This window comes from Staurois parvus, unplaced genomic scaffold, assembly GCF_062004578.1.
Source record: "Staurois parvus isolate SC_StPar_1 unplaced genomic scaffold, SC_StPar_1.0 ptg000066l, whole genome shotgun sequence".
In the NCBI taxonomy this organism is placed as follows: Eukaryota; Metazoa; Chordata; class Amphibia; order Anura; family Ranidae; genus Staurois; species Staurois parvus.
This window is the reverse complement of record NW_028317862.1, coordinates 9,206,610-9,230,596: the sequence shown is the minus strand read 5'-3', so window position 1 is coordinate 9,230,596 and position 23,987 is coordinate 9,206,610. Positions and strand designations below refer to the sequence as shown.

The window sequence follows — 23,987 nt, the reverse complement described above, 5'->3', positions numbered from 1 at the left end:
GGCTCTTTACCTCCAGCGGGGAAGCGCTGTGTCCGAGGGGCACAGCCTGACAGGAATGGCCGCGCTAGGCGCCCCCGGGGGGCGCATGCGCAGTGCAATCCACAGGACGTCATGACGCCCAGTCACAGGAAGAAGAGGACCGCCGGCCGTCAATCCGCTATAGGCCGGGCGGCAACGTGCTAAATAGAAGACATTGGAGTGAATTCATGTATTGCATTTATCATTTTGATTATATTCTTGTTGTACTGTTAGATCATGAATGAGTATACAGAATAGATGGCTTAAGAGTAAGATGTCTGTGGCTACTGAGGCTTTCTGCTCTGACTTGGGCTCCCTTTGAAATTCACAGCCTATTTGTCTGTGTGATATTTCTGATGGCCTTCTTTTGGGGCATAGGTCTTGTAAATTTGCTGCCGGATTTGTTTACTTTTTGTTGAATTGATACACTTCTACACTGGCCTTGTTACTTCTACAGTATGCTTTACCCTTATTCATTAACTTGCATGCACAACCGAGTCGGTTTCCTTTATGAATTTATTTTTTTGGTTATATTTAGGTTTTTTGTCCAAGAATATGTACATGAAATCGCTTCTGGGTTTTGTCTGCGGTGGTTTCATCAGCAGAAAATCAAATCCCGGTGCAAATTTCCTCACCTTTGGGCACTGCCATATACATTCCTTGTGCCTGAAACTGGTACTGGCACCAGCAGCATTCATTTACATGCAGTTTGATTTTATGGTTTTTGTAAGTAGAATATTTGTGTTTATTTAGCAATAAATTGGCGATATCACACTATGGTGGATTTCTTATGAGTGCTCTTGGCGGCAAGATAAAGGACAAATTATCGTGACATTGGAATATTTCATCAACCTCTAATTACACCAACAGGATGTATGCAGCTTCATGCCAAATAGACCGCCTATAATTTGGGGTCTAGGAATTTGATAAGAGTCTGGTTAAATCGGTGGTGGATACTATTCTCACAATGCATTGATTGTTGAAGTTGATGAACACTTCTTTCACGGGAGAACTTTAATGATTTCGACTTTTAATTATATGCCTCGTTAGGATGTATGAAACTTAAGTATTTACTATGTTGTTAGTTATTCACTTACAACTGTATCTCCTCTGCTTCTCTTCCTCTTTCTGTTGGGGTACACCAAGGCTCTGTCATTGGGCCCCTCCTATTCTTTCTCTACACCTTTCTAAACCTGTCTAAAACTGAGCTTGTAACATTTCCTCCTCCTCAATTCCCTCCCTCCCTCATGACTATTATTGAGATAAATGGTAGAATTATTAGTGACTCCACACATGGAGTGTTAGCGGTGATCCTGACATTTGTAATCCTAGACTGCTGCCTTAACCTCCAGAATTCTCCCCTTCTTAAATAAAACCACAAAACAACTTATTCACTCCTTGGTTATCTCCTGCCTTGACTGGTTCAACTCCTCTTCGCTGTCCTACCTTTTACGCAGGGTATCCCACCTTCAGTCTATTATGAATGCTGCTGCTAGACTGATACACCTTACTGACTGACCTGTGACTGCTGCACTTCTCTGCCAGTCCCTTCAATGGCTTCCACTAGCCCAGCGTATAAAATCCACAATGTAGCCATCCACAACACTGCCCCCAGCTGTATCACCAATCTCATCCATGGATATTGCCCATTTTGTCCTCTATGTTCCTCCCAAGACATCTTGCCCTCTGGCTGCCTTGTTATTTTCTCCCATGCTCACCTCCTGGACTTCTCCAGAACCTCTTCCATCCTCTGGAACTCACTATCCCCAGTGGTTAGCTCCTACCCCATTCACTTTTAGGCAGTTCTTGAAAACTCATTCAGGGAAGCCTACTGCACCTCCACCTAAAAACGTTTTACTTGAGTCACCTCGATCAGATCATCCCCCTCAGCTATTACTTTTTGTACCATCTCCCCCTTCCTTTAGATTGCAAGTTCCATGAGCCCTCCTATTCCTTCTGTATTGAACTGTATTGTAATTATACTGTCCCCCCTATGAATTGCAAAGTGCTGCACAAACTGTTGGCACTATATAAATTAGGAATGCACCGAAATTTTGGTGGCTGAAACAAAAAACAAAACACCAGTACAGGTGCCGAAAAAAGCCCGCACGCCGCTGCTGCCAGCGGCCACTGCTCGTTAGTTCTCAGCCTTACCTGAGAAACCATCGATCTCAGGGCTGGGCATAGAGATGAGTGAAGGAAAGATGGCTGCCACTCATCTCTATGCCCTTGGAGGACCGGAGCGATGTCACTTTCCTTTCCGGCCATTTGTTTTTGTTTTTTTTATAAAGCACTAGATCAGTGGGTTTTTTTTTTTTTTTTGATCCAATGCTTTACATTGACCCCATATCTCTCCATAAAGAGGACCTGTCACTAATTATTTCTATCACAAGGGATGCATGCATTTCTTGTGATAAGAATAAAGTGATTACATTTTTTTTTTATAAAGGGACAGTGTCAAAAAACCCCCCAAAAATTAAATTATTTAAAAAAAAAAAAAGTTGATCCCTTGGCGCCAGCGCCTCCCAGCCCTTTAAGGGTTTCAGAAGGCGGGGTGGAGTTTAGGGTCATGTGACCGCCGTGACATGCTGAGGTATCACCACGAACGTCAGAGCAAGAGCAATAATTCTCACACTAGACCTCCTCTAAAAATTTCTACAGGCTAGCAGTGTAAATTTACAAAGCATCACCCATGGAGATTTTTAAGTATTGCAGTTTCACATCATTCTACGAGCGTGCGCAATTTTAAAGCATGACATGTTGGGTATCTATTTACTCGCCGTAACATCCTCTTTCATATTTTAGAAAAAAATTGGAGTGTGTCTATATGTGTGTGTATGTATGTATGTATGTGTATGTGTATATATATATATATATATATATATATATATTTTAATCTGTATTTTTTTTTCAAAAATATATTCATTTTTAAAAACTGCGCATTTCGGTTTTCAGCCAAGTGCATTTTGAATTTAAGGTTTCGGCACCAGAATTTTCATTTCGGTGCACCACTAATATAAATCTTTTAGTATAGCATCTCCTTCCCTTTTAGGAACAATTACTGGAACTTTCTAAATATTCACAGGACCACTTGCATACAGTGCTTAGTTGGTGTCAGAGTGCTGGGATGATGGCCTTCTGCGTATTTGCAGGAGTGAGGTCATCCCCTGCTGGTGTTTGTGTTTCAGTAGTGAGGCGGAGCTTCCCGTCTAACTCCAAGAACAAAAGTGCTGCTCCAGCCATTCACATGGAGTTCACTATTGTATGATGTTATCCACCCACCTGTCCTCTTCAGCCAATCAGAGGAAGCTTTGTATTCATTCATAAAATACAAAGCTTCCTGTGAATGGCTGCTCAGCACTCATCCCAACTTGATTGTTTCGGGAGTGAGATGGGAAGTTCCTATACTGGTATGTAGCTCAAGCTGTATACAGCGCACACAACGGTCTTGTCTAGTCGTAAAAATACTGATTTGTTTGGACCAGCTTGGTCCAAACTATTTAAACTTAATTTAAAGCTGGAGATCAGTGTTAATGTGCATTAATGCATTGTGAAGCAAAAATACATTTACCCATGTACGTCTGTTGTGAGGTGACAAACCGCTTTCTAAAGAATGGTATTTTGCATGTATCTTGTTAATGTGTATTATAACTTGCCCTTAAGCAGAAATGATTGGAGCCAGCTATAAGTCTTTGTATATTAGATAAAGCTCCTTTCACACAAGCAACCAGGGTAACAGTAAAAACAAGCGGTTGATCTTTAATCACTCCCTCAGCCCCCTCCACCGCACACCTACAAACCAAAATGATGCTGTTTGGGTGATTACTAATTACTGTGGTGCAACAATTTTAATGCAGCATGCTGAGTTTGACAGTTGGTCAAACTCTGCCATGTAAAGCAAATGGAACAGTACAGCAACTGCAAGTCATGCTCTTAGCTCACAGTTGCGACATGATCCCACAATGAAAATATGCTGTTTGGCAGTAAAAAAATTAGAGCCTGGCTAATATTCATTGACAAAAATTTAAGACAGTTCCTGAGTGGTGGAGACACAGGAGCGGCAATCCACTTTTGTTCCCAGCAGCAGAGAGATGTCGCTCCTGCCTCTCTCCAAGGAAGATGACAGGTCTTATTGTATGTAGCCACTGTTCCCAGCAGCCAGACCATCATAGCATGTGATCCATCTGATTGGAACAGAGCTGGCCCAGGGTGAGTGTATTATGTTCATATATTCCTGGAGTTCAGCACTAAATAATCATGGCTTTTTCTTGACTTGCTGCTCTCCTGTCCCACAGTACCTAATATGGTTGGGATGTGATTTCTTATATCAACAACTTTGAACTTGGAGACATTGCAGTGTGCAGTCACTTTTTATTGTATGCTGTGTAAAATGCAGGCTGGTAACACATTTGAAGTGCGTGTGTGTTTTCCTTTTTGTTTTTTATAAGTATATATCTCATACATAAACACCAGGGGGAAAAGTCTTTTATTTGATGCTGTTACCAATAGCAACTAATCAGCTTCTATCTTTCATTTTTTTTCCACACAGCTTAGGAAATTAAAGTTTACAAGCTGATTCGCTGCGCTTCAGTTGAGGTAAAGTTTATCACGGACACTATTAAGTGTGTGTGTGTGATTGGGCAGACCACCTCTGATCTATGCTGCTTTTTAGTGGAGATGCACTCTAGGAAGAAGAGTAGTTACAGAGGCCGGGTAATGTAATCCCAGTTGTAACAGACTTGGAATTAAAGAGGCTTTACTAGAAGCCTTCTATGTGCTGGCACAGGCCAATATGTGGTCAAATTTACTATTTTGCACCAGCAAGTGGCTTATATATTGTAATTTTAATAGACCTTGCAAATTGGATAAGCTGTAATTTTAAAATGATGTGATTGGACACTGCCAAGCTTTTGAGGACATGCCCACGGGGCGCCTCCCCTATAACCATGCCTCAGTCTGCAAGTGTTCAGTTGTTTTCTTGTCTTGATATGATAATCTCCTTCACAGAAAAAACACTTTGCTTAAAAAAAAAAAAAAAAAAATCCACCTTCTATAACCTTTCCCCATCCACACACTTACCTGACACGACTCTCGATCCAGCACTGTCCCTGCCGCCAGCCACACTCTCCTCAATTCCTGTATTCATGGGCTTTATTGAGAGCAGCGAGAGCCGTTGGCTCCTTAGGCTGTCAGTCATATCCTGTGAGGGGCAGAGTCAAGCCTCTTTGTTTGTGTTTATGGTTGTGCACAGCCTTGGTTAGGACCTCTGAGTGCTTTTACAGCAACCTGCTTGCTATAATGGCACTCGGAGAAGAGGAGGAACGGGCAACGCCGGCGGGAAACCCAGTAGAAAATCCTCAGGGCCTGTGCAAAACCATTGCATAGAGCAAGAAGGTATAACATGTTTGTTATCTTAATTTACAAAAAAAAAATAGCTTTAGAATCACTTTTAGTTTCCTTTATTATTTTATCTTTAAATTCTTCTATTAACTCCCCACTGTCTTCTAATGCCACAAAGAGAAGCAGTGCGGTCCAGTTGCTGCGACCTCTGTAAAACATTGAGAGTTGTACCTGAACCTCACACTGTAAGGACTCCGAATCCTGCACGGATTCTCACCTCAGCACTTAATGCAATGTGTGTAGTAGGTCGCAGAGTGCTGTACAGGTCCAGGGCTGTGGCCCATTTTTATTTCAATACAGTTCCTGAAGACCTCTTTTGAGGTATGCCCACCATGACAGGCAATTTCTGGACTTCATATGCAATCCAGCATCGTGGACATGTAAGAAAGGGTCACCCTGTATCACTGCCCATTACTGAAAAAAATCTGGGGCTATGTTTGAAAGGTATTCACTTCAATGGTAACTTTTCAAAATGAGTCTAACTTAACCAATCAGAGCTTAGTGTCAAGGTCATGTCCAGGTGTTACATCACACCACAAATCACACAGTTTACAGCTATGTCTGCTTAGAGCCATTATAAGGTACTTGGAAGTTTGTGCCTACCCATCGGCATGGGAATTTGTTACATGACAGTTTACACCTGGGTTGCTGATTTCTCCCGGTGGACACGCTTGCCCCAGATACTGCGTCCATCTCTGTGAGTACTCCGCAGGGGAATGTCCTAACCCAGAAAGCGAACATGGCAAAAACCTAGGTGAACAGTTGCTTTGCCAGGAGACATGCACAACACCCAACCTCAGTTGTGTAACACTCCTAGCACTGCAGCAGGAACTGATTGTAACACCAGTCTCTGCATTCCATTCTAGCTCTTTCTGGCACGCAACGAGCGGCCTACCTTATAAAAGCAGAATTATTTGCATCTACTACACAATTCTTTGAAAAAATAACAACGTTAATACAATTGTCAAAAATGCCAGGCCTCTTCTCCACTTCCCATTTCCCAGTGTGTCTGCCATAAACGAGGCAGACGCAGAAGAGAATGAAAGGGACCTAGAGGCAGTACTGTGGAGGTACCTGCAGAAGGTTGTTCTTCACCAGACTGACGCTCAATTGAAGACGAAGCTTGATACAGCATGCTTGCTAATGTGGAAAAGCTCTCTATTGACACCCACAAAATACTTGGCATTGTTCAGATTGAGTCTCCTCCATCTCAACATGCCACTTTAGGTATAAAGAGCAATGAAAAATATTTAAAGACATTCATTGTTCATGAACAAATACAGTGTGCAATCTGTGACAATTAGCTCACTCCAGAAAAGATTATCACTTCTTCCAAAATCTTTGCCGAACTCTGTCCAGTGGAAAAAGATTTTGCTTACAAGTGGTCTATTCCTGTTCTTGATCCTGCCATCTCAGTCTTAAGGATCTCACTGTACCTATTAAAGATACTCCTGCATTCAAGGATTATGCAGATTGAACACTTTAAGGCTCTTTACTCTTGAGTCTGTCATTCCTACCTTACTAAAAGCAAGAATAGTCACTTTCATAAAGATGTACTGACACACTTGCAAATGTTTCTATACCTGGTGTGAACAAAGGCACCTCAATCCTAGAAACTACTTCTGGATGTGCTCAGGTCTTGACCAGAACTTGGCCTTAAGCACTCTGAAAGGACAGACTGCGACCTTGTCCATTCTTTTTCAAAAGCCTCTAGCTTCCTGTTTTCATGTTAAAACCTTTTTTCAAGATGTATCTTGCATCAGGCCCCCGTTAAAGCACCCAGTGCTCTTTTCGATCTCAACTCTGTTATTTCTGCCCTGCAAAAGCCTAGATGACCTTTCCTGCAAAGTGGCCTTATCGGTACCTATGAAGTCTATCAGACATGTCTGAGTTATCAGCTTTCTTGTAGTGAGCAGTTCCTCATTCTTCACAATTACAAGGTAGTCTTACGCCCAAGACCATTCTTTATTCCTATGGTGGTATCACTTCTAACTTGTTGAAGACAATCTTACCATCCTTATTCCCTGCTCCAAAGAATCGAAAGCAAATCTTTCTTTATTGCATTGTGTCCAGAGCCATTAGACTACCTCAAAGCAACAGCCTACATCAGGAAGACTGATTCCCTGTTTGTCCTCTTCTCAGGTTCTCGCACAGGACATCCTGCTTCAAAGTCTACTATTCCTTAATTGATAAGAACACTGGGCACCAGAGCTTACACTCTAAAGAACAATTATCCTATGCTTTTACCCACTTATTCCACCAGGTCAGTTCTCTGGGAACTTTTTGGGCTTTCCGGCACCAGGCATCTTTAGCCTAGCTTTGTAAGGCTGCCACCTGGTCCTCTGTTTATACCTTTTGAAAGTATTACCAGACTAACATCCAGTCTTCTGTGGATTTAGCTTTCAGCCACAAGGTTCTTGCAACTGCACTCTGAAGGTGTTTATTTTTTTTTTTAAGTTTTCTTCTTGTAGTTCTGATGGGCCGGTTCTGTTTGTGTAGTTGTTGCCCACCATTCTCATTGTGTGTTTGGGGACGTCCCAGGGTCTTTGAATACTTTTGCTTGTGTCCTGTACTGTGTGATTAAGATAGGAGGAATTCTTACTTACCTGTGAATTTCATATCTTGAAGTACAGTACCAGGCCACCCTCCCCTCCATTCCTTGATTACTTTGCATTGCTTGCTATAAAACTGAGGACTCACGGAGTAAGGTAGTGTTATAGGAGAGGCACCCAGTGGGCATGTCTTTGAAAGCTTGCCACTGTCCAATCTGCTGAAGGTATGAGCCTATAACCTGGGGTCTATGAATACTGTGTACTGTACTTTATTCCCAGATATGGCATTTACAGGTAAGTCAAAATTCCTTTTTCATATGCATGTGTGACCTATGTAGTGTAGTGCAGTATATTTTGGGTGTCTTAAGGGCTTTTTCACATCAGCTGCCTTGGGTCTTTGCCGGCTGCTATTTCCTGAACAGCCTTGATGTATAAACAAGGGAAAATGCCTTGTTTGCAATGTTGTCAGTTCGCACCACGGCATTGAAATGTGACTGCAGTGAATAGACAGTTGATGTTTGTACAGTGAACTCCCCTGCTGTTCTATTGTGTGCTGACAAGGGGGACTTTCCCCCCATCCCCTAACAGCCCCCCAATCCCCCCTTCAGAACACTCTAGCTGATTGGGAGCCGATCGGTAGACCTTTTTTGGTCATGCCCCTTCGACAGCAGCCAGCCCAACAGACTGTCTGAACTGCTGCCGTACACACAAGCTGAATGTTGGCCGGTTTCTGTTGAACTGGCCGATTTGGCCAGTGTATACTAGGCTTTAGATGCAAGTCAGATTTTAGGCATCTCCTGCAACAAAAATGTCATTTTTGGTGAGATACTCCCAATAGGAAATCACGTCTAAAGGGATGTAGACCCTGCAGTTATCCTCATTAGAGCCCTGCAGGTGCAGTAGTTGATTGATAATTATGAAACCACTCCCATTAGATTCCCTCTGCACATGGATGCAGACAAACAACTATTCTTTCAGAATAACAAAAGGTAGGAATCTGCGACAAAGTTTGTTACAAATCCTTGCAATGTACACTATATTGCCAAAAGTATTGGGACACCCCTCCAAATCTTTGGATTCAGGTGTTCCAATCTGCTCCATCACCACAGGTGTATAAAATCAAGCACCTAGGCATGTAGACTGCTTTTGAATTCAAGCGTGGTTCCGTGATAGGTTGCCACCTGTGCAATAAGTCCATCCCTAGAATTTTCTTGCTACTAAATATTCCACGGTCAACAGTTAGTGGTAATATAACAAAGCGGAAGCAACTGGGAACAACAGCAACTCAGCCATGAAGTGGTAGGCCACATAAAATGACAGAGCGAGGTCAGTGCATGCTGAAGCGCACAGTGCAGAAGTTGCCAACTGTTTGCAGAGTCCATAGCTAAAGACCTCAAAACTTTGTGTGGCCTTCAGATTAGCACAACAGTGAGTAGAGAACTTCATGGAATGGGTTTCCATGGTCAAGCAGCTGCATCCAAGCCTTACATCACCAAGTGCAATGAAAAGCGTCGGATGCAGTGGTGTAAAGCATGCCTCCACTGGACACACTGGAGCAGTGGAGAAGTGTTCTCTGAAGTGACGAATCACGCTTCTCTGGCAATCCAATGAATGTGTCTGGGTTTGGCGGTTGCAAGGAGAACGGTACTTGCTTGACTGAATTGTGCCAAGTGTAAAGTTTGGTGGAGGGGGGGGATTATGGTGTGGGGTTGTTTTTTAGGGGTTGGGCTTGACCCCTTAGTTTCAGTGAAGGGAACTCTTAAGGCATCAGCATACTAAGAGATTTTGGACAATTTCATGCTCCCAACATTTTGAGAACAGTTTGGGGATGGCCACTTACTGTTCCGACATGAATGCACACCAGTGCACAAAGCAAGGTCCATAAAGACATGGATGAGAGAGTTTGTGGTGGAGGAATTTGACTGGCCTACACAGAGTCCTGACTTCAATTCGCTAGAACACCTTTGGGATGAATTAGAGTGGAGACTGCGAGCCAGGCTTTCTCTTCCAACATCAGTGCCTGATCTGACAAATGCACTTGTGGAAGAATGGTCAAACATTCCCATAGACAAATTCCTAAGCCTTGTGGACAGCCTACCCAGAAGAGTTGAAACTGTTATACCTGCAAAGGGTGGGCCAACTCAATATTGAACCCTATGAACTAAGACTGGGATGCCATTAAAGTTCATGTGTGTGTAAAGGCAGGTGTCCCAATACTTTTGGCAATATAGTGTACATAGATCACCCATAGAGGAAAGGTGTTTTGTTTTTTTTTCCTCAACAAAAGTGGAGTTACTTTTAAGTTTCCTTGGCTGACCGCTGCGTCTGCGGCCCTAAACGTTGCCCACTTCTTTGTGCTTCTTCAAAAGAGCTTGAACATCACATCTTGAAATCCTAGTCTGCTTTGAAATCTGTGCCTGGGAGAAACCTTGCTGATGCAATATAACTGCTTTGTGTCTTTTTGCTGTTTTGAGTCTTGCTATGGTGCTGTGGTGTGTGACATGAAACTGTCTTCCACAACCTCTCCTTAAGCCAGCCATATAGGAGTCGAATTCCAAACAAATTTTCTTTTGAATTTCGCACCATTAGTGGGCCCCAGCAAAGGCTTATTTTTGTGCGACCATCAAATGTGTGTGATCAGGCATGTTGGAAATTTTTTGAAAAACTAATGAATTTCTAGTCAATGATGGAAGAATTGTGCAAGACAAATAAATGCACATGAGCTGCCACATGGAAAGAAAAGAATGTTCCTTGCCAAAAAAATTATTTTCAGTAGCAACATGAGGTGATATCAAAGGCTTGGTTGGTTGAATTTTGAAGTCAAAAATGGCACAAAGCACACAAACTTTTTGAAACAAAATTCTGAATTCAACCCATGTACAGCTGCATTAATACCAGAGTCTGGCTGTTCTTTGACCAGTTTTAAGCCTCCTTCACAGCTGTTTCTGTTTGTTATTGACTGTGTTTCAACCTACATATGAAACTGATGGTCATTAGCACCATGTTGGTGTAATTGGTTACTCATACTGCTGACTCTGCTCCTACAAAATCCCTGACTGTGTAAGGATTGATACTGGTTTGACGCAAATTGGTAGTCACACCAAATATTGATTTTATTTTTAAATGTTTCTTCTGTTTGCTCACTTAATTTTTTTTTTTTAGCAATTTTACAACATGCAATTAAAATATGTATTTTTGAAACTGATTTTACTTTACAGCATTTCACCGCACCTGCCTAAAACTTTCCAACAGGAATACACACACCATCACTCACTAGGGAGATTCCTCTCGCTGTCCAGGTGAAAAAAAAAAAAACAAACAAACATGGAGAATAGATGCCACACTACCATTTTCTTAATGCCATCCATACTCAATTGTGGTATCATGACCAGTGGGATTTATGCCATGCTGCTGCATACAGCCAATATGCAGTTTTGTGCTTTGAAATCAAACAATTGATAACCCCTGGCACTGTCACTGTGCTGTCACTGATTGCTCCCATCACACAAGATCTGGCGCTGCTAGGATGGGCTCTTGATCATGTGATAACTTTGGGAGCCAATCAGCGATCACATGATTAAGAAGCCAATGTAACAACCCTGACAGTATTATATCCATAATAGTCTGACTGAAAAAAGTTCTTCAGCAAGGAATATACATTTCACATTAATTATGCTACCAAAATTGGTGTGTACTGTAAATTGCTTACAGCATTGTCCGTTTGATTTTGCTGGAAGCTGCCATATTCCTGAAGCTCAAAGCCCCCGAACAGCAGTAAATCTTTAGGTTGTCAGCAGATCAGCCTCCAGTGGCTCTGATTTTTTTGCAAAATGTTGAAAATGAAGAGCAACTGAACATGTGCAGCGCAGGGCGAGACAGTGTATTAATGGACTTTAAACAGTATAGGCATTTATGGTTTTACATGGCTATACCTCCTAAAGTGATCTGTCAGAACTTAAATTTCTGACTAATGTTCCACTAAAACTGTTGGTTCCCACCAATGGGAAGGGGTTGGAAGTCTGACAGATGTTCTAATACTGAGCAGATGATGGACAATACTATGTTTAACCACTTCCCAACCGCCCTATAGCAGAAGTACTGCTACAGGGCGGCAGGGATGCACAAAATTACGTGTGTGTATATATATATATATATATATATATATATATATATATATATATATATATATATATATATATATATATATATGCAATTTTGTATTGGGGGGTAGGAGTTCCTACACGCGCTTCTATTTGCTCCTCGGTATGATCATCAGTGGAGCTGACAGGGGAGACGTCTCTACGTAAACAATACAGATCTCTCTCCTGTCAGCATAAACAGTTGTTTCCATAGTAAAACACATACAGCACACGGTTAACCCTTTGATCGCTTCAGATGTTAATCCCTTTCTGCCCAGTGTCATTAGTACAGTGTCAGTGCTTTTTAATAGCACTGATCACTGTATTAGTGGCAGTCAGTTCCCCCGTGTCAGAATGCCCGCCGCAGTCCCACAATAAGTTGCTGATCGCCCCCATTACTAGTGAGGAAAAAAAAATGCCATTTATTTATACCACTATTTGTAGATGCTGTAACTTTCACCTAAACCAATTAATTTACACGTATTGGGATTTTTTTTTTTTTTTAGCAAAGGCATGTAGCCGAATACATTTTGGCCTAAATTTATGACGAAATTTTATTTTAAAATTTTTTTTACTAAACATGTTGGAAGAGTAAAAAGTGAAATATAAATAAATATATATATATATTTTTTTATTTATAGTGCAAAAAATTAAACCCGCACAGGTGATCCAACACCACTGAAAGAGAGCTCTATTTGTGGGGGAAAAAGGACTTAAATTTAATTTATGTTCAACGTTGCATGATCGGCGCAGTTGTCAGTTAAAATAACACGGCGCTTTATCACACAAAATAATCTGGTCAGGAAGAGGGGTAAATCCTCTGGACGGCAAGTGGTTAAAGCTTAGCCACCTGAGTATGTTGAATATGTTTAAAAATGTTAGCTTGTCAAAGTTAACTTTTTTTTTTCTTTTTTTACTTTTTTCAGGATCTGTAAAGATTATCCTGATTTTCCTTGACTTTGAGAAAACAAACTTGTAAGTAAAACGTTGTAACCCAATCTAGTTTCTGTTATGTAAAGTGTGCAGAAGTGCAAATTTAAAATTGTTTGTCTCTTCTCCAGGTTTTACCCCATTTGTGACCAGGACATGTTTTGCTATTCAGCACTGTGCTGCTTTAACTTGCAGTTGCTTGGTCGTGCAACACTATACACAAACTATATCAATATAATTTCTTACACAAATAGTTTTCTTTTGGTGGTATTTGAATACCACTGGGGTTTTTTTTATGTTTTATTATATAAACAAAAAATACATTGAAAAAAACTATCCTTTCCACTTTGTTATTAAACATACCCAATAAAATCAGATTTTCATAAATTTAGGCCAAAATGTATGCTGCTACATGTCTTTGGTTAAAAAAAAAATCCTAATAAGTGTATATCAATTGGTTTGTGTGAAAGTTATAGTGTCTACGAATTATGGTGTATATATACTGTAATGTAAACAACTCTGACATACTGACTGCCTATCACGTTTCTTGAGATGCTAAAATGCCAGGACAGTACAAACACCCCCCAAATGGTCCCTTTTTGGAAAATAAACTCCCCAAGATATTTACTGAGAAGCATGTTGAGTTCGTGGAAGATTTTATTTATTTTTTGTCACAAGTTTTTGGAAAATGACAGTAACCGCAACCCCCCCCCCCCCCCCACACACACACACACACACACACACACACACACACACACACACACACATACGCACACTCTCAAACTAGTCACTTTAACTGCCTCCTGCACGCCATATAAGGAAATGACAGGCGCAAGGCAGTTCTCTTGTTCTGGGAAGACGTCATATGACGTCCTCCCACTCTAACCACACGTCCGCGCCCAGCGTGGCGATTGGTGGTGCGCTGTGTGTGGATCAGCAATCAACGTAAAGAGCTAAAGACGTCGCCTCTGTCATGTGATCAGCTGTGTCCAATCACAGCTAGCCGATCGCATGTAAATAAGAAAATGCCATTTATCGGCATTTCTCTACTCACGAACTGTCATGCTGACAGCTCGTGAGGAGAGCCGGTAATCGGCATTCCTCAGAGGGGACATCTACACTGAGCATCAGGGTTATATGTGGGATTAAACCCAAAAACACATTATAGTACTTCTCCCAAGTATGGGGATACCACATGTATGAAACTTTTTGGCAGCTTAGCCACGTACAGGGGCCCAAAATCCAAAGAGCACCTTCAGGCTTTGTAAGGGGCGGTAATTATGCATTGGATTTCCTGACTACATTTCACATTCTCTGATGCCCTAAAATTCCAGGACATTGCAAACTTTTTGGAAAGTAGACACTGCTGAGAGGCGTGTTGAATCTTTTGGAATATATATATATATATATATATTTTCCAGAGTTGTTACTTTAGTGAGATATTACATGGCAGCATACCACAAAACACATTATGTTACTTATCCTGAGTATGGGGATACCACGTGTGAGACTTTTTGGGAGACTAGCCGCATACAGGGCCCCAAAATCCAGTGAGCACCTTCAAGCTTTCAAACTTGCGCATTTGATTGCCAGGATAGTACAAACACCCCCCAAGTTCTGGCATATTAGTGGCTCAGGAAATGAGATCGGCCATCAGTTCATCAGGATTGATCAGTTTTCTAAAATATATCCCATAGTTTGTAGACTCTCTAAGACTTTCTTACAAACTAATATACACTGGTTTGGGTTTTTTTTTTTTACCAAAGAAATGTAGCAAAATACATTTTGGGCAACATTTAACAGAAACTAAAATCTTTTTTTTTTTTATTAAAATTTTTTGTTTCTTTAAAACCAAGTGGTGAATTAAATACCACCAAAAGCTCTATTTGTGCGAAAACAAAGTTATACATTTTTTTTGGGTACAGTGTTGCATGACCGAACAAATGGCAGTTAATATAGCACAGTTATGAATACCAAAAAAAATGGCTTGGTCACGTAGGGGGTAAAACCTTCTGGAGGACAAGTGGTTAATGAAATATACCAGCCCATGTTATGTTACAATTTTCTTCTGTTTATTAATTTTACTTGAAAATGTGAAATTAGACTTTATGAAATTTTAGGCAAAATTTATTCCAATCATCTCTCAAATCAGAAAGATATTTGACTAGATGCTCTCTATGGGATTTTACCAAGATATAATTATACTTGATATGTATGCAGAGCTACTTCTGATATTGGAAGCATGCAAAACTGATCTGTAGTGACCTCCAGTGGTGCAAATAAATGCTGCACTTGTGTATGCAAAGTGAAACACATAGGACAATAGCAGGAAAACTGGGTAAAGTGGTGTGATAAAATGTACGTGCTTAGCTTTTTTTTTTTTTTCCTTTTTTTTTTATTGAAAGGATGTTGTAAAAAATGGGTTTTAACTAATAAAAACTTCCGATGTAATTAACAGTCAAACAACTTTCTGTTTAACCACTTCAAGTCAGAACACTTTTACTCCCTTCCTGTCCAGGCCAATTTTCAGCTTTCAGCACTATCACACTTTGAATGACAATTTTGTGGTCATGCAACACTTTAGCCATCTGAATTTTTTAGCATTTTTTTGAGACAGATAAAACTTTATTTTGGTGGTATTTATTCACCACTGGGATTTTTATTTGTTTTGCTATATAAATGAAAAAGTTTGGGAAAAAATGTGTTTTTCTTATAGTTTATAACCAAAAATTATAATTTAAAAAAAAAATTTTTTTAATTTTATTTTTTTATAATACTTATGTTTTTTTTTTTGTTTTTTTTTAACATACTGTCACCCTAGCAGTACAGTGTCACCATAGTGACAATGTACTACTTGTTTGGGGTGATGAAGATTTTTTTTTTTTTATATACACTGATTGCTTTTACACCCATAAAGGCTGTAAAAGCAATCATTTCTCTTTTTCTCTGACTGCATTCTTGCAGCCATTGAAAAATACTGAGAGCTGTGATTGGTCACAGCTTGTTACATGGTACAAGGCTGTTGTGAATAGCCTTATACCATGTAATCTCTGATCATTCACAGATATCACACGCAGTAAGCAATGATGTCAGAAGTGACATCTTGCTTACTACTACTTATGTGATCACGGATTGGCCAATCGCTGATCACATGATCGGGACCTCACACAGAGGTCCTGTACAGCGATCGGTGTTCCGCGCGTTCCCAGGGAGCGCGCACAGGCTAAAATGGCGGGCGCCGTTTATAAACGGCGACCTGCTCCTGCACTGCTCCTGTCCAGCCGATTATATACATGGGGCGGATGGGAAGTGATTAACAAAACTTGCAGTTAAAGCTGTCTCCCAGAATTTCTGCGACTAGATAGGTCTAGAATTTGAGAAGTTTCTGCACTCTTAGAGTTTTTGTGTGTGTGTTTGTTTTCCACTCTCATGATCCCCTGCTGTTGCTGTACATTCCAAAAAAGAACATATAAAAATTGACTTATGGCTCATTTTTATGATATGATCTTTTTTGAATTATGGGTATGTGGACTGTTCCCACCCAGCTACTTGATAATATAATGTGCATACACATTTTGGCCTAGTAGGATACTCCCTTTGTTTCTTTTTTGGTGTTGCTGAAAAAAATCACCAGTGCCCAAGCTGATGGCCTGGTAAACTGTGGTTTAAGGTTAGATAATGGTAAAGGGTTAGAGCCTTGGTAAGCTTGTTATTATGGTGTAGGATCCACAGTAGGAAGAATGCACGCCACTTGCTATCCAAATGACCCCATAAAAACAAATGAGGGTAAGTTATGTCTCTGAACCAGTAGTAGACCATAATCAAAGCCTCAGATGTTTTCATTCTTCCGCAATTTAAGGCCTTGTTCACATGGTCAAATGTAAGTGTATACTCATGCAAAGGGCTGTGTTCACAGACACAGGATGTACAGGCAGTCTCAATTCATGTGGAAGCAGCAGCTGCACAGACCTCTGTATGGGTGCGGTTGGGTGCAGGTGTGTGTTCTGGAACTCATACTGTCTGTGTTTGGGCATCCGCATCGTTGTCAGATTTTGAAAAGTAACTGTATCCATGCAGCCGCAGTGTCCCAGTTGACGTGAATGGAACTGCCTGTATACAGTTGCATGGAACCTTCTGTGCATGCAAACATGGCACGTCTCACAGGTATGCTTAAGTATGCCCGTGTGAACGACCACTAAAAGAAAAAACAAAGATTTTGTTGCTTATTGCTTGTTTTCTTACCCAACATACTATGTGCAAAGCCAGGAAAACCTTTTTGATTGGATTTTTTTCTGTATAAGCAAATATGTTTTACCAGAAAGAGTAAGTTCCACTTAAGACAGGCTTGAAAGCAAAAGTCAGACACAACTGGTTTTACCCTAGGTTCACACTATTGAGGAACATGCGGTCCATGTTTGCTCAGGCATGGCAGCCCATTCATTTGGTCTGCTGTGCTGCATTTCCCGCATGAAAAATGTTCATGCCCCTTTCTGAAAATGCAAGCGCAGGGAAACCACATGATCTTTTTTAAAATAAATTCTGAGGGAAAAAATCCCTGTGTGTAACACTTGCAAGTATTACCTCTCAGTGAGAATTCAGTACTCTTCATGTCGGTATACTTTTATCTGATGATACGATGCAACTTAGCCTTTAATAGCTAATTACTTTTGGTCCCTAACAAGTGGGAGGCACATATGCAAACTGTTGTAATTCCTACACCGTTCACCTGATTTGGATGTAAATACCCTCAAATTAAAGCTGACAGTCTGCAGTTAAAGCACATCTTGTTCGTTTAATTTCAAATCCATTGTGGTGGTGTATAGAGCCAAAAATGTTAGAAATGTGTCCATGTCCCAATATTTATGGACCTGACTGTAACAATTGAGGCCCTCCCCCCACATGAAAACCACGATTGCGATACACGTTACATATCGCCGCGCACGCCAGTATGAGAGCAATAATTCTAGCTCCAGACCTTCTCCGTAACGCTAAACTGATGAACTATAAGGAGCTTTAAAAGTGTTGCCTATAGAAAATATAGGATACTAAAGTTCGTTGCCATTTCATGAGCTCACGCAAATTTAAGGTTTGAAAAGTTGGATATCTGTCTACTCGGTGCAACCTCATCTTTTTTATAGTTTGCAAAAAAATAGGATAATTTATTTATTTTGTTTCCTAAAATTGACTTATTTGTATTTTTACAGAAATTTTGCGGTAATATCATGCAACATAAAATATTTTGTTCTCTAGGGTCTCTGCTTTCAGAGAATATATCATGTTTGGAGGTTTTGTGTAATCTTCAGCCCTAAAATGATTTTTTAAACTTGTGCAAAAATACACAAAATCCGCTCTGGCAGTGAAAGGGTTAAAGAATAAGCCCAACACTCCCCTTTCCTGATGAGCACCCAATCAGTACTCACTATACTGCAAGGTCTCTCCCATCCCTGCTAGTCCCCAAGGGCGGGGCTGAAGGCGGGCTGGGAGGTGAGCAGATAAACCGCGCAATGTTAAACATTTCACACCTTTAAGTCACCATAAAGCCCCTTTGGTTTTTAAAGGCCCAGACATTCCTAAAATCCCCTCCGATTTAAATATGGTTTTGGTTAAAAAAAATGTTATTGTCATGAGGGACAAGTAGATTGGGGCACTGATTTAGTCCCTGGACAAGTAGTTTTTTCAAAAATTTCCACACCCTTGTTTTCATACATTTTTGACACAGATAATCCCCCTTCTGCCAGCTCTCGCTTTGGTGACGTGAGGAATTTAGTCATGCAGACTTGTGAAGATACTGAACAATCTATGGCTGCCTGGAGTATATACATTACTTTTGTGGATTGATAGGTGAAGAACCTGGCTATTCCCCACAAGCCTCACTTTTGGCCCATGACTGGGATGGCAATCTCACTGTCCAGTAATGAGGCTTATAAAGTGGGAGGGGGCAGGGACAGGCTTGCAATCAAAACTTAAGAAGTTTGTACATTTTTAAACATTTGGGTGTTTCGAGAACCTAGGATGTTTAAACTGAGAATGGACTGGTCGTGTCTGCTTTGTGCTGAAAGAACTATAAAGTTGGGGACGTATGGATGATTTTCTCTTTAGTGATGATAAACATGCAGTTGCATGCAGTGGCAATTGACCCTCCAGATTTGGAGTTTTCTGTCACAACATTTGCCATTTATAACCTACAAAGGTGACAGCATTTTTATTTTCATTGTCCACATGGTGTCAGTATAGTCTAGTGTGCAAAAATAAATGATTGATTTTGTTGTTTAGAGCATTGCACATAATTACAGAGCTAGGTAACCTCTGATTAATTTTCCAAATGCTTCATCTAGTTCTATTATTATGCAGTGCAGTGTTGTCCAACTATTTGATGCACCTACAACAATTATCCTTATTTCAGACTGTAAGTGAGGGAGATCCTGCAACAGTGATGGATTGCAAGTGTGACGAGCCAAAATGAGGAAGCATTTTACCAATCTTTAAATGTAGTTTCTTGTAGTAGATTCCTTTTTTCAAGCTTGGGCAGCAGGATTGTGGAACTGTGGATTTTGGTTAGTAAAATCCATTTAAATCTGCTAGCTTATCTAACACAAATAAAGCCAAACTCCAATTAACACTTTTTTTAAAGCAGTTACAGCAACCCTTTTTTCCCTTTTTGGAATTAAGGTTTTTCTAAAATGAATAAAGGCTGACCATTGTTCACACACCTGCCAGTGTTAAAGTGGAACTAGTCTGCAATATTTACCTCTGCTTCAACCATCTGATCTCCGAGAAGTCCAGCGCCAGCAAACAGGGAGGTAGGTTTTATTATTTCATGTCTCTTCTGCAATACAGAGCCTGCCTGCTCGCAGTTTTTTTATTTGAGACTTTATATCCCCTTTAAATAATTTGTCTCAACACTGACACTTTTTAGAAAAGTTGAAAATTATCAGACTTATTGGCTGGATCGCCTGGTGAAAATAAAGGATATAAAGCTTTAAATAGAAAACAAATGCAGCTAACATTCAAAGCTGAACTCAGCAATTCAGTCGCTTTGTAAAATGTGCTTGCTTACTATGAGTTCAGTCCAATGAGGTACATGACACCTCAAGAGCTTCTCTCCTTTATTTACTGACAGATTTGTGGAGCACCAGGAGTACACCTATCGCTACACTCCCGGCTCTTTGATAGGAAAGGCAGTGTCTTTTCACACAACCTCTCTGTCCGGTTCACATAATGCCAGTTATTCTGTAATTAGGCAGAGGAGGGGAGTGGCGGGTACTTCCGTTGCACGTGACTCTGTAGATGCTGGAGCTGAGATCTGAGAGTCCAACGGCAGAGTGCAGGAAGCGCAGCGATAGCTATGTTCCTGACACTCCGTAAAAATGTCAATTGTAACTAAACCCCTAAATCCAGCATATTTTGCAAAGTGTATGAACTCCTGGAGTTCAGGATTGGTAAACTGCATTGTATTGTTTGCTTTTCGGTTTAGATACACTTTAACAGAGTCCTGGATTGCAGTAAAAACCAGATAGGTTCAAAATGTTTCTCATTGTATCCAAAATTTTTTAAAAAAACCCACACATTAAAATGGGAATTTTTGGCTTTAAAAGCAAAGTTCACCTTTTTCAAAAATAACAAATGCACATCTTTTTGCAGGTAAAAATGTTTATTTGTAACTTTTTTTTTTTTTTTTTTTGCTCTGCAGCCTGTGGGCATTATACCTGTGATCTGCAGATCTTGGGTGTAATGGCAGGCTCCTGCAGACACTCAGTACAGCTGTCTGCCCATACCTCGTATGGGTAGACAAGGATGCTCACCAATGCCTTCACAGTTTGAGAACTACAAGCCATCAGGCATGGAGTCCAACAGTAGATGTAGTTCACTTATTCACAGAACTCTATGAATGCATGACCCGGCCATGTGGGTGACCGCATTGTTTTTAAATTCTGACGGCAGATACTGAGAGGATGATCTCTCATTTGCTGTCACCGGGAAGGGGGATTAGGGGTGAGAGGAGGCAGGAGCTGGAGCATGTTACATACAGTCAGGTCTATAAATATTCGACACAATTCTAACATTTTTGGCTCTATACACCACCACAATGGATTTGAAATGAAACAGACAAGATGTGCTTTAACTGCAGACTGTCAGCTTTAATTTGAGGGTATTTACATCCAAATCAGGTGAACGGTGTAGGAATTACAACAGTTTCCATATGTGCCTCCCACTTGTTAAGGGACCAAAAGTAATGGGACAATTGGCTTCTCCACTGCCAGGTGTATGTTATTCCCTCGTTATCCCAATTACAATGAGCAGATAAAAGGTCCAGAGTTCATTTCAAGTGTGCTATTTGCATTTGGAATCTGTTGCTGTCAACTCTCAAGATGAGATCCAAAGAGCTGTCACTATCAGTGAAGCAAGCCATCATTAGGCTGAAAAAACAAAACAAACCCATCAAAGAGATAGCAAAAACATTAGGCGTGGCCAAAACAATTGTTTGGAACATTCTTAAAAAGAAAGAACGCACCGGTGAGCTCAGCAACACCAAAAGATCCGGAAGACCACGGAAAACAACTGTGGTGGATGACCGAAGAATTCTTTCCCTGGTGAAGAAAACACCCTTCACAACAGTTGGCCAGATCAAGAACACTCTCCAGGAGGTAGGTGTATGTGTGTCAAAGTCAACAATCAAGAGAAGACTTCACCAGAGTGAATACAGAGGGTTTACTACAAGATGTAAACCATTGGTGAGCCTCAAAAACAGGAAGGCCAGATTAGAGTTTGCCAAACAACATCTAAAAAAGCCTTCACAGTTCTGGAACAACATCCTATGGACAGATGAGACCAAGATCAACTTGTACCAGAGTGATGGGAAGAGAAGAGAATGGAGAAGGAAAGGAACTGCTCATGATCCTAAGCATACCACCTCATCAGTGAAGCATGGTGGTGGTAGTGTCATGGCGTGGGCATGTATGGCTGCCAATGGAACTGGTTCTCTTGTATTTATTGATGATGTTACTGCTGACAAAAGCAGCCGGATGAATTCTGAAGTTTTTCGGGCAATATTATCTGCTTATATTCAGCCAAATGCTTCAGAACTCATTGGACGCCGCTTCACAGTGCAGATGGACAATGACCCAAAGCATACTGCAAAAGCAACCAAAGAGTTTTTTAAGGGAAAGAAGTAGAATGTTATGCAATGGCCAAGTCAATCACCTGACCTGAATCCGATTGAGCATGCATTTCACTTGCTGAAGACAAAACTGAAGGGAAAATGCCACAAGAACAAGCAGGAACTGAAGACAGTTGCAGTAGAGGCCTGGCAGAGCATCACCAGGGATGAAACCCAGCCAAGTATTAAAAAGTGAAAGTTTGATTTATGATTATTATTCTGTCCCATTCCTTTTGGTCCCTTATCAAGTAGGAGGCACATATGCAAACTTTTGTAATTCCTACACCGTTCACCTGATTTGGATGTAAATACCCTCAAATTAAAGCTGACAGTCTGCAGTTAAAGCACATTTTGTTTGTTTCATTTCAAACTGTATTTCACCATGTTCCAAAGGTGAACTTCTCCTTTAAGAGTACTTAAACCCCCCAGAATATGATATATTTTCTGAAAGCAGAGGGTCTTTAGAATGTAAAGGAGTTAAGCCTGGATTTTTATGCCATACAATATTTAAACAATGGCTCAGTAAGAAATATACTACTGTTTATTTTAGTGCACACAAAAAAAAAAATTGTGTCAAATAAATGGCAAACTTGTCACTTCTAAAAATTGTGTGTACCAATGAAACGGACAAAACTATGGTACCCAATATTGTACACAGGAGGCACCTTAAAAATCCTTAGAGTTCATCAGTTTATCGGTAAGCATCAATATTATCTTTAGAAGTATTCCTCGCACTCTGCACAGTGACATCCAATATGTATTACATAATTGTAATTTATGTATCTGTCGAAGGTACACCTCTTTTGTGGGATGTTCAGCTCCCTATGTGATGGTATTGTGCAATCACAGGTTCTATTTAAGGAGACATTGGGGTCTGTGAGAACCAGTGCCCAACACAGCAGCAGCTGGCTGTCAGGTGACTGCCACAAACCTGTAAGTGCTCAGGGCAGAGCATTTCCAGGTTCAGTGTACAGAGATCAGATGTGTGACCAAAACTTTACTTCTACTTTGTAGCATGCTAATGAAACATCTAAAGGACAAATTCACACTCTAAGGAGAGTTGCCTCAGCACTTTACCGCTGCGACAGCTCTTAGTTTCAGGCGGTGCTAGAGGGCAGTGTGGTGTGTGATTCAGTGCGTCATATGGCTCAATGTTTCTGTAGGAACTTTATTTGAATTGTACAAAATGTACACTTCATTCGCCGCAGTGTTGGGCAGTTTGCAATACCGGAGCCCAATTTTGATCCATCGCTGTACACGAAAGCAGTGGCTCTTGGCTTCTCTCTCCTCATTAGACAGAGTGGCAGCAGTGGTGCCATTGGCTCCTGCTGCTGTCAGTGACAGCCATTGAGGGGGGGCAGGGCTAAGCCATTCTCTGTGTCAATGGACACACAGAGCGCTACTCGGTAGCTTGCACGCAAGTGCTCCCAAAGTAAGTGGTTTGCTAAAGGGGCAATCCGCAACGGAGAGAAGCCAGGAATGCCGGCGGGAGTCCCAAGAAGAGGAGGATTGGGGCTTCTCTGTGGAAAACGTTTCTTTTTTTAAAATAAAAATGTATCTTTTAGAATCACTTTAAGGAGTTTTTTTGGCAAAGCCTTGTCTTTGCTTTAACACTGGAGGCTGTGGTTAATGTGACTAAATTATATTATATTATACTATATTATAACTGTGTGATTTGGTGATTGTTGAAATGAATACTAAACAGATATACTGTATCTCTGCTGGTAGATGTAGCTTTAAAATTGAGCAGTAATAAGCAAAAACCTGTTAGCGGGTTTAATGAGCGTTGAA

General features: G+C 40.8%; 1 protein-coding gene across 10 annotated transcripts in view; it reads left to right on the top strand.

Moving 5' to 3' along the window:
• ZNF644 (zinc finger protein 644) overlaps positions 1 to 23,987 on the top strand; it is a 95,395-nt gene that overhangs the window by 28,713 nt on the left and 42,695 nt on the right. For 4 of the 10 annotated variants that reach the window (XM_089668917.1, XM_089668919.1, XM_089668916.1 and 1 more), the window contains 2 exons: positions 4,568 to 4,614; positions 13,036 to 13,084. The exons of 2 other annotated variants lie outside the window; for them this stretch is intronic. The gene's annotated coding sequence lies outside the window, so the exon portion shown is untranslated. The remainder of the gene's footprint in view (positions 1 to 4,567; positions 4,615 to 13,035; positions 13,085 to 23,987) is intronic. 4 more of the 10 variants (XM_089668920.1, XM_089668922.1, XM_089668921.1 and 1 more) reach the window with 1 other exon arrangement.